This window comes from Bombyx mori, chromosome 24 (assembly GCF_030269925.1).
Source record: "Bombyx mori chromosome 24, ASM3026992v2".
NCBI classification, from domain to species: domain Eukaryota; kingdom Metazoa; phylum Arthropoda; class Insecta; order Lepidoptera; family Bombycidae; genus Bombyx; species Bombyx mori.
The window spans coordinates 6,047,613-6,058,281 of NC_085130.1; the positions used below are offsets into that span (position 1 = coordinate 6,047,613).

The 10,669-nt window shown below is 30.7% G+C and overlaps 2 long non-coding RNA genes across 2 annotated transcripts; one reads left to right on the forward strand and one right to left on the reverse strand.

Moving 5' to 3' along the window:
• Positions 1-1,199: 1,199 nt before the first annotated feature.
• On the reverse strand, positions 1,200-4,460 carry LOC134201243 (uncharacterized). The gene is made up of 3 exons (XR_009976437.1): positions 3,402-4,460; positions 2,825-2,945; positions 1,200-2,733 (listed from the first exon to the last, which is right to left on the reverse strand). It is a non-coding gene; the product is annotated as an uncharacterized LOC134201243 (long non-coding RNA).
• A 1,225-nt stretch (positions 4,461-5,685) lies between these two features.
• Positions 5,686-7,361, forward strand: LOC134201242 (uncharacterized). Its single transcript, XR_009976436.1, has 3 exons — positions 5,686-6,114; positions 6,196-6,483; positions 6,987-7,361. It is a non-coding gene; the product is annotated as an uncharacterized LOC134201242 (long non-coding RNA).
• The last annotated feature ends 3,308 nt before the right edge of the window (positions 7,362-10,669 follow it).

Consider the following 10,669-nt stretch of genomic DNA (forward strand, 5'->3'; position numbering starts at 1 on the left):
ACGATACACTACAGATTATTAACAAATTAACGAGACACAAAACAAACGACTAACAAATATATGAAAATACAATAATGAGAGAAACGCGCGATCAGTACGAGGCTTTGTGGCGGACTGCCGGCGCAGCAGCCCGGCGTCACCTGCAATAACGCGGCCGCGCGTTGGCTCCTGATTGGCGCGCGCACGCATCACGCAATCAGGAGCCAATCAGGCGCATAACGCATTTCGTGTGACATGCTAGTACGATTTTGGTCCCCATAATTTTCATACCCCGGGCCTATATATGTAAATCGATTCTAAAGGAGTAAACTCCAAAAATTTGGCGGATTATACTTATTGGGATTCTGGGGAATCCCTAAGAAAAAGCAGTGGCTTAATCTATGATTTACTTTACTAGAGTGTTACTGTTGAATCAAACCTTTATAGTTTTTATACACAACTCTGTTTTATTCTTTTACTTGTCAACTCGACTTAATGTCATTCTCTCTCCATAAAATAAAATGTTCATTGTTTTACTTTAATTATCGTTTATTTTAAAATTCACAACAGTTACTAGTATAGGCTTTGCTTTTTACCCCAAAATATCCTAAATCCTGGTATTTTTTAAATTGTCTTTATCATCCAAAATATCAGCTATTTTTCCCTAAAAAAGGGAGAATTCCCTAAAAGTGGAAGCACTGCTTCAAAGTACGCTACATTTTTTATTGAGTCAGAACTCATATCTGCCATCTAGTGAGTTTATTAGATCATTAATGCCTAAAAGTTACAAAAATGACGTCGCCACAGGAGTAAGATGACGCTAGTTGTATGTTATTTTCCTTTGTATGGGAGTTGCACCCCCCTTCTCAAATATATTAAGTGTATAATCTATGAGTGAGTCGTCTATTCATAGATTATACACTTAATATATTAGAGATAGATGCGCAACTCTCATTTTTATTTTTGCTTTAGTTAAAGCCCGGTCCAGAAGGCGTCGCTACGGTCGATTATTAGTCTCCCTACCCCCCACTAGGTGGCTTTATTAGTAATTTTAATATTTTTAATAACTCTCTTTATGAAAAAATCTTATCGTTTAGAATCGCTGAAATTCCCGGTAGTACTTATGAGATATTAAGGAATGTTTGATTGTGTTCAGCATTCTAATCGATAAGATCTTTTCATACAGAGAGAAAACAGTTTTTTTAAATAAAAAGCTGTAATTCTCTGTAAGCTATTTAATTTCCCTATATTACAAACAATTTTCTGTTAAAAGATTGTATGAACGTACAATTGTATAAAATTTCGAATAACAATAACTCCTCTAGATTAATCCTACTAGCGTACACATTAAATCGAAAGTTATCTAAAAGTTAATTAAGTCTAGATAATCAAATCATTCAATGTCAATTAAGTCATTTGTGCGAAATATAAACATGTCAGCTTTCCATTACAAACATAGTAGACAATTTGAATTAAATTTAATAAATTTGTTTCTTAACGATAGCAGTTCTTGCTTAAAGTTGATCGTGACAGATCATGACCTTGTATGAAAATATTACATTTATAAACACTACCTATGCTTCGTCATACAATAATTGTCATTTAAACTAGCATTGTAGAGATAATACACACACTAAAGTGAATACTGAATTATTCTTAGCATTCTTATAAACATTTAGAAATTTAAGAAACGATTAACCCACAATCATGTTCATAACATGTGACATTTTGTTCTGCACAAACGTTTTGTTACATGATTTGAAAAACAAAAAAAACAAAAAATGTTTAAAAAATGTAATGATGATTTAAAGTACTCTTAAATATTGACAGTTTGTACTTAATGACGCTTATAGTAATCTTAGACATGATTACATTAGTTATACTTTTATTCCCTATCTAAATTATTTCTATTCTGACGTTTCTGATGCTTTAGCTTTGGTAATACTAGATGAAACAAACAGCAGATTGAAAGAAAATCATCTTAAAGTTAATTACATTCATTACAAACCATTAGTTTGCATTTTGTTACAAAAAAAACTGATGTTCGTTACATGCAAATGAATTATAAACATACACATGCAAACATAAAATGTAAATTTATCTTTTAATCCAAATTAAATGTACATTAATATTGCATCTAAATAATAGAAAGGGTTTCGAAAATTTTTATTGCACTCAACAGCAGACGAGCACGCAACCCGGCTCATGATAAGTGGTCACCAGTGCTTATAAACTTCAGCAGTGCCATAGAGGTTGCTGTCTATCACTTAAGTTTTAATAAATTATTAATATACTCAGTCACAAGCATATTGATTTCACATAATGAAAATGTAAGAAACATAATCATGTTTGGGCATTTTCATTTATATCTGCTCATACAGAAAACACAACTTAGCAAATATATTCCACATTTAATCTAAATAATTGCAAATAATGCTTTTGAAGACCGTTGACTTTTGATCATTAATTAAAATCATCTTCTCGTAGAATTTACAAAAGGTTATTTACAAAAATTTATATCAGTATTTTCATATATTACTAACTTCCTAATTACAACTATTCAAACGTAATACTATAACTATAAGAACTAAACAACCTATTTTAAAACAAAATTGGCATCAATTTAGTTCTTATGAACTATTTCAATTATTAATTTATAAATTAAATCATTATAAAAAAAAATTTTTAAAAAAATTTTTAAAAAAAATTAAGATCCCTTGAGAGTTCACGTTCCTTGCTGAATCAGTTTCTCTTCTGAAACGGAGAAACAAAGTATCTTAAGTATGTAACAAATATTGAAAAAATACGACCATGAAAAATTTAGTGTTAATGTAATCATACTTACAATTTAATATATTACATAACACGTTCTGGTTCAAATATAGTGCATCAATCTTTTGATGTTTCAGACATTTTAGTGCTCCTTATAATTTTTCCATAAAATTTTGTCATTATCAAACCTTTGTCTACAAAAATAAAAACATTATTTTATATAGGGTAGAAGGATGAACGTGGTCACAGGCCACTTGGTGTAACTTGGTTATCAAACACCAGGAAACAAAACGTGAATGCCATCATCTAACTTTGGATGTGAGATCAATTGTTCTGTATTTTATTTAAACAGGAAAGCATGACTGATTGATCATTCCAAAAAACTAGTTCGGGCCCACTTGACAATAAGCATATAATACGCTGAGTTGCAAAACATAAATACTTCCACCCACTCGAGACAATTTTATTATCTGAGGTGTGTGTGTGATAGTACGAGACTTAATACCGACTGTTTTGATCAAAACTTAACATATATGATAGATAGGCAGCAGAAATAGGAAGGACCATTAGTTGGTGCTAATTCATTTAATTATATTATGAATAATAATTCTGTTAGCAAATAATATACCGGGAAAATAGTGTAAACTCACCGTTATCAAGGCATCCGAAATAGCATTTCATTTTCGATCTTCGAGGCATGCTGATTTTTAATAATAAACTTTCTGTAAGAAATGAAAATAGTTACACAGGCTTACGAAACGCTAACGAAGAAAAAAGTATTGGAGCCAAGTTATGTCTAAAGAGAATTCAAAACAGAGTTTCTCAATGTCTAATCGTCTAATATTCTCATAAAGCTAAAAGTTGCTCTTAATTAATACTACAACGTAAAATAACTCACACCAAGACAAAAAAAAAACGATTTAAAAAATTAAATCGTTACGACATTTTGAAAACTTTTTTTTTTTTGAGGTTGTTTTACGGCCCTGGAATTTTGAAAACTTCAAAGCAGTGTTTCCACTTACGTTTTTTTTAACACATTTTACCCTAGTTTCTTTTGAATTTATCCCTAAAATTTCCTAGACAACTTTCATAAATCCTTTATATAGAAAGCATAAATAAAATACAGAAAATAAACCACAGCATATAATTTAATGTAGGTATATATAATATAAACGCCCCCAGAAGATCATAGATCTATAGGATTAGAATTTTCAAGGAAGTCGACGCATTGCTTTTATATTCTTTTGCTGCACGCAACCTAACACTGTTCGGTTCTAAAATTGAGCAATTGTTTGCTGGCAAATTTGGGAACTTTCTATGAAGCAAGCCGTTCAGGGTTTCATTAGAAAGCCTGTTTCTTTTGTCAGTTTTAAATTTGAGAACACTGAATAATCTTTCCACCTCAGTCTTTGAAGAAGGAACTGCTAGCAAAAGTGAAATGACAATTACAAGGTTTTCGTAAATGAAATTACCATGATAATCTTTCATGGTACATGAAGTACCTGTATATTACAATACAAGTAAGTTCGGTGACATCAACGAAAATAGGTAAATAAAAATTTGGCGGATTATACTTATTGGGATTCTGGGGAATCCCTCAGAAAAAAGCAGTGGCTTAATCTATAATTTACTTTACTAGAGGGTTACTGTTGAATCAAACCTTCTTTATAGTTTTTATACACAACTCTGTTTTATTCTTTTACTTGTCAACTCAACTTAATGTCATTCTCTCTCCATAAAATAAAATGTTCATTGTTTTACTTTAATTATCGTTTATTTTAAAATTCACAACAGTTACTAGTATAGGCTTTGCTTTTTACCCCGAAATATTCTAAATCCTGGTATTTTTTAAATTGTCTTTATCATCCAAAATATCAGCTATTTTTCCCTAAAAAAGGGAAAATTCCCTAAAAGTGGAAGCACTGCTTCAAAGTACGCTAACATTTTTTATTGAGTCAGAACTCGTATCTGCCATCTAGTGAGTTTATTAGTTCATTAAGGCCAAAACGTTTCAAAAATGACCTCGCCGGTTCCTAAAGATGACGCTAGTTGTATGTTATTTTCCTTTGTATGGGAGTTGCACCCATACAAAGGAATTACAATACAATTAATTAATTGATACCCACATCAATTTACTCATTAATCCACATCGGTAGTTGATTATTATAAAATAAAAGAAACTATTATGAGGCTGTAATATGAGTCGTCTATTATCAAAGGTGGCAATCTGTGCATTTGGACAAAAAAAATTTATTGATATGTCAATACAGATTGATTTGAATATAATCGTCTCCTTCAAAGAATACGGTTCAAAACCTGCATTAAATAAAGGATATTAGTTAACCTGTTATTTATCTAAGATGTCGTTCCGAAGAGTTTTGTGACTGCCAATGGAATACAAAGTCAATAATTCGTTTTTCTGATTTACCAATCATTGTCCAAAAGTCAGATTGCCGGCTTTGATAATAGTCGACTCAAGTACGGTACCGTACCGTACCATGTAATTACTAAGTACTAGAGCTGTAGCCTCGAATATATTAAGTGTATAATCTATGGCTGTAGCAAACCGTATGTATTAGGTGAATGAAGTTGGCCCCTCAAAAAAATTTTTCTTTCCTATTTTCTACTTATTTTCTATTAATTCGTTTGTTCATCATTTGTTCTTGATTGTTCACTATTAATAATTGTTTGTTCTGCATTTATTTATTTTAAAAAAAATATTAAAAATAAATGTACAAGTTGCAATTTGCAACTCGATTGCAATTTTTAATATTTTTTCGTCCTTAATGACTCGTAAATATTAATTTTCGATTGTTCTTATATAAAACACGTTTGTTCTCTTTCGAAATTACTCGTTTTTTGTTTAATTTACTATTTGTATTAGTTGATTAAATGTATGCAAAATATGTGTACTGCGCATGCGTCAACTATAATGCCTAAACTTTCTATTTCTACGCGGTTTTAATCGTGAAAAAAAAAAACAAATATAAATCCTTAAGGAGCAATTGATTGGTATACAGTTTAATTAAAAAAATAAAAAATAAATAAATGAAATAATGTACATTGGCGTAAAGTTAGACCAAATACATTTTTTCCATCCTCCTACCTATCGTTATGAACACAGAACACTATGTTATGAAGGTATAAAAAAGATAGGGAGTTCACATAGGTAATATAAACAAATAAGTCAATAATATGTTCATTCTTTATCTTTCAAGAGATAATGTAGGTATACATTATCTCTTGAAATTCACCTGCAGATCGTTGAGTCTCACATACCCCGCGCGCCCCCTAGGCGCGGGGACCTCGTAGGAGGTTCGGCCACCGGCCCGAGAAAAAAAAAAAAAAAAAAAAAAAAAACAGGTATACATTAATAACTTTTTTACACAGTCGAAATTATATTCCTAACATTAGTAAAATAACATTTTAATATTTTTTTTATAGGTTATGTATTGAAAGTGTTGGAAAATTATTTCATGTTTTAGCTGGAAAACGACATTGAGAATTATATGCAATACAAGATAATGGGCTCCATCTAATGAATTCGAATGAAACCAAACTGTTTACCATCCAAATTCGATTGTCGGGCAGATATAAAACGAAAATTCACTCAAAGTGAACCTCGACCTGCATTTGTGAAACGGCAAAGACTCACTATTGTCAAGGAGATTGAAGAGACGACTAAAAATGAGATGTGTTATATTATTATACCTTTGCCATCTTGTAGTCAAGGTAGGTGTAACTGTCAATAATTAGTAACACTCACAGATCTCATAACAATATCAGAAAAAATAAAGAATAGTTAGTTAGTTAGTGGAAGTAGCCAAAATGGGCAAGTGGACCTCAGTTCCTATTACATAAGGTACTAGGAAGTTTCGTGATAATGAAAATTTATCACAGTGTAATATCACTTACTTATTTTAACAGTGAAGGAAAACATTGTGATGAAACCTGCACACCTAAATGTTCTTAGGATTTTCTTAGGTGTGTAATCCACCAACCAGCACTAGGCCAGCGTGGTGGACTAAAGCCTAAAAACCCTCTCAATGGTAGTGGAGGCCAGTGTCCAGCAAGGGGATATATTATATGGGCTGATGATGATGACTAGGAAGTTACATACTACTACTACTACTACTACTACTACTACTACTACAGTACACATATAATCCTATATATTTACAAACTATAAGTTTGTTGGGTACCTAGAAATTGCTAACATTATTTCATATTTCCAGATGTCCAGCCACTTGAAAATAGGTGTAGTAATGACAAAGCTATCCAAGTAGCTCCAGCACAGGAACACAAAGGCAAGGCAAGTGTGTATTGCCACATCACCCCTAAATATATCTGAAGCAAGTACAAGTAAACAATCAGAACCAGCAAAAAGAAAACTGTTGTTCCTGAGGACAAATTTGACAGTGATCAGTCAAATGCACCAGCAACAGAAGGATCAGCTGTTGAAAGTTATCTCTCTATATCTCCACTCCATCAAAGACTTGTGCACTTCATTTATTGAAATTAATATTAATGAATATTAATTTAAATTATCGTGCGAATTTTGTGGTCAAAACATATATGTGTATTTTATAAATAAATATTCATTCTCAGTATTAATGTTGTTTTAATCTTCGATTGAAAAATTGGTTCTTAATGAATTTAGTTGGAGCTAAATACTGCTTGGAGCTTAATATTTTCGAATAACATAAACACGTGACTTTAAGCATAAACATATTTTTTGGTTAGGATAATTAAACAGGAAGTATAATTTATATGCCTATCATTCTTAAATAATTCAGTAAATAAATAAATTTTGAAAGATAATTAATGAACATATTTACTTATTTGTTTATATTACCTATGTGAACTCCCTATCTTTTTTATACCTTCATAACGATAGGTAGGAGGATGGAAAAAATGTATTTGATCTAACTTTACGCCAATGCACATTATTTCATTTGTTTATTTTTTTATTTTTTTAATTAAACTGTATACCAATTAATTGCTCCTTCAGGATTTATATTTGTTTTTTTTCACGAATAAAACCGTACACATATTTTGCATACATATTACATTTATTCAACTAATACAAATAGTTAATTAAACAAAAAATGAGTAATTTCGAAAGAGAACAAACGTGTTTTATATAAGAACAATCGAAAATGAATATTTACGAGTCATTAAAGATGAAAAAATATTAAAAATTGCAAGAGAGGGGCTAACTTGTAGGTATATTTTTAAATATTATTTTTAAATAAATAAATGCAGAACAAACAATTATTAACAGTGGACAATCAAGAACAAATGATGTACAAACGAATTAATAGAAAATAAGTAGAAAATATGAAAAAAAAAATTTTTTGAGGTTCATTCACCTGCCAAAATGTCCCTAGTCCCTAAGTACCATGACATGGGGTAAATTGGGATCCTGGGGTAAATTGGGACAAACCTGCGGAAGATTCTCAAAGTACCTGTAGCACGGAATCTACTTAATTTTGTTTATGTTAATATTTATCAATGTATAGAACAAAAACCAAGTTAACTATAGAGGTACTAAATATGAGTTAAGTTGGTCCCAAAAATTCGTCAAATTAAATTGAAAATAGTGGTTGAAAAGTGCGTTTTAAAACAGCTTAAAGAACTTTTAAAAAAAGTAATATTAACGTTGTTTTTTCAATAAGATCACAGTTTATTTAAGTTTTTAATACACCTGGAAATACCACAACAAACGGTAAGTTGCAATATTCTTATTTTAAATACAATATTTCGACAAAATAAAAAATGTATATTTTTTCCTTTCTTTTTGGGGAAAATTGGGACGTATGTAGGGTAATTGGGAACGAGACTGGATAAATTAGGGACGAGAAAACACAAAATTGGAACGCCAAAAGACAAAATAGGGATGGCTTGTTAGGGTTGTCATTGATATCTTATAATAGATTTTTTAGCCTATACTATCACTTAATTGCGTGATGTAAAGAAGGTTAATGTGTTTATCAGTTAGTTTATGTAAGTATTATAGGTAAAAGAAAAGTATATATATAATTACTTTTTTTTCGCGACATTTACCTTGTAATATCTGCCCGGTCGTATGTTCTTTATAGCAATAAAAAAAATTAAAAGTTAAAAGAACTCAAATGAATCAAAACTTTTGTTATTTCAGAATCTATTCACGCGTCGAATCATGATTATGTTAACATTTAAAACGCACACACAAATAAAAACAGGCCTCAGATTTTAAATGTAACATTAATTAAAAATTCGAGATATCCAATTATGAGTGAGTGAATTAATTGAGTTTAGTTATTTAGCTTAGAAAGAATTTCTTTTATTTTTGTTATTATTGGCAGTAATCAGATAAAGCTGTTTTTTTATCTTATTCACCTGATATCTTACTCTTGCTCAAAGATTATTCTGAAAATGTTGATTAAATAAAATTGTATTATTGCATTTCCAATCCTTTTGTTTTCTATTTTTTATTCTATTTTATCATTTTGTTTCAGAGTTGTGATTTTTAAGGAAATTAAATAATAATTTTCTAAAATATAACATGCACATACTTTTTTTGATCATTGTATTGTTGATTATCATTCACGTCACATCGCTTCGGAATAGAAACCAGCTTAATTTACACTATGTTGTGTATTGTGCTTAAATTATGGATTGTATTCATCATTTCGGTCCATATAAATAATTATATGGCACCTACCTATATATCGCAGTACTGCGAGTTGACAACCCTTACAAATATCCCAATTTAACCCTTAACCGTGTCAATTTACCCCGGACGCTGGGTAAATTGGGACGGCCATTATTTTACCGATTATTTCTTTAAAATGAATAATTAAAATTATGTAACGGTTTTTATCACCTAGGTACGTTCAAGACTCAACTTATTTCTTTGGTTGAGCAGTGACTATTTAATTGGAACTATTTTAAAATTCAATCTGAAGGTCGATTTTGTCCCTATTTACCCCATTGTACGGTACCTAACTCTATGCTACCGTCATAGATTATGCACTAATATATTTGAGAGCTGCTCATGGAGTTAATAAGTACCTACAACTGGAGTGCTGTCTAATGCCGAGAAATCGGTCTCGAAAGAGAATACTTTTTGGTCGCGGTGTCCTTGTCTAATGTGGTGACCATATATAATTTAATTATAGGACAAAATTATACACATGCATAAGTTTTGAATTTACCTTAAGTAATTCTGTGTAACCCTATGTAAATACAAAACACGTGCTTGCAACCTTTTATTTATGTAAATTCAATTCTAAACATTGCTTCGTCGTCATGGTGACTTTTTTTCGACGGTTTTTTTTGGAAATTGCTGCGTTGTCGAAAATCTAGCACTGAGTTTTATTACAAACATCATTACCTCAGTTCTATTACTTAAACTTCCTCAAACTCGTGTTTAACGTCCGAATACTCAACCGCGACTTAAATAATATATTATGTTGAACTTAATTACGCAATTCCTACTTTAATGTACTGGCTAAGTGGGCCGTGCAAATTAATATTTGACATACTGAGTGAGACACTGCAACACACATGGTCTGCGCGTATCGGGTGCTCTTTTCCTACATTCACATCTTCAATTGATTTAAAATTGTTTGTATTTTTACTTCTGTGCTATTTTAATGACACGTGTATATTAAGTCTACTAGTTACATTTTAGGAAATAAAACACAATGGGTAATAAAATGAAATGAACTGAAATTCATTTATTTGTTATATGTAGACAATTAAATAACTCTTAAATGACAAGTCAATACACATAACACGATACACATAGTACTTGATCTCTATTTACAAAATATTGGTTATACATATTATTATTATTAAGTTCAGTTAATTTTCTGTAGTCTTATAATATAACATTTCCTCTATTTTAAGTAAATTCTTTTTTTTCAACGAA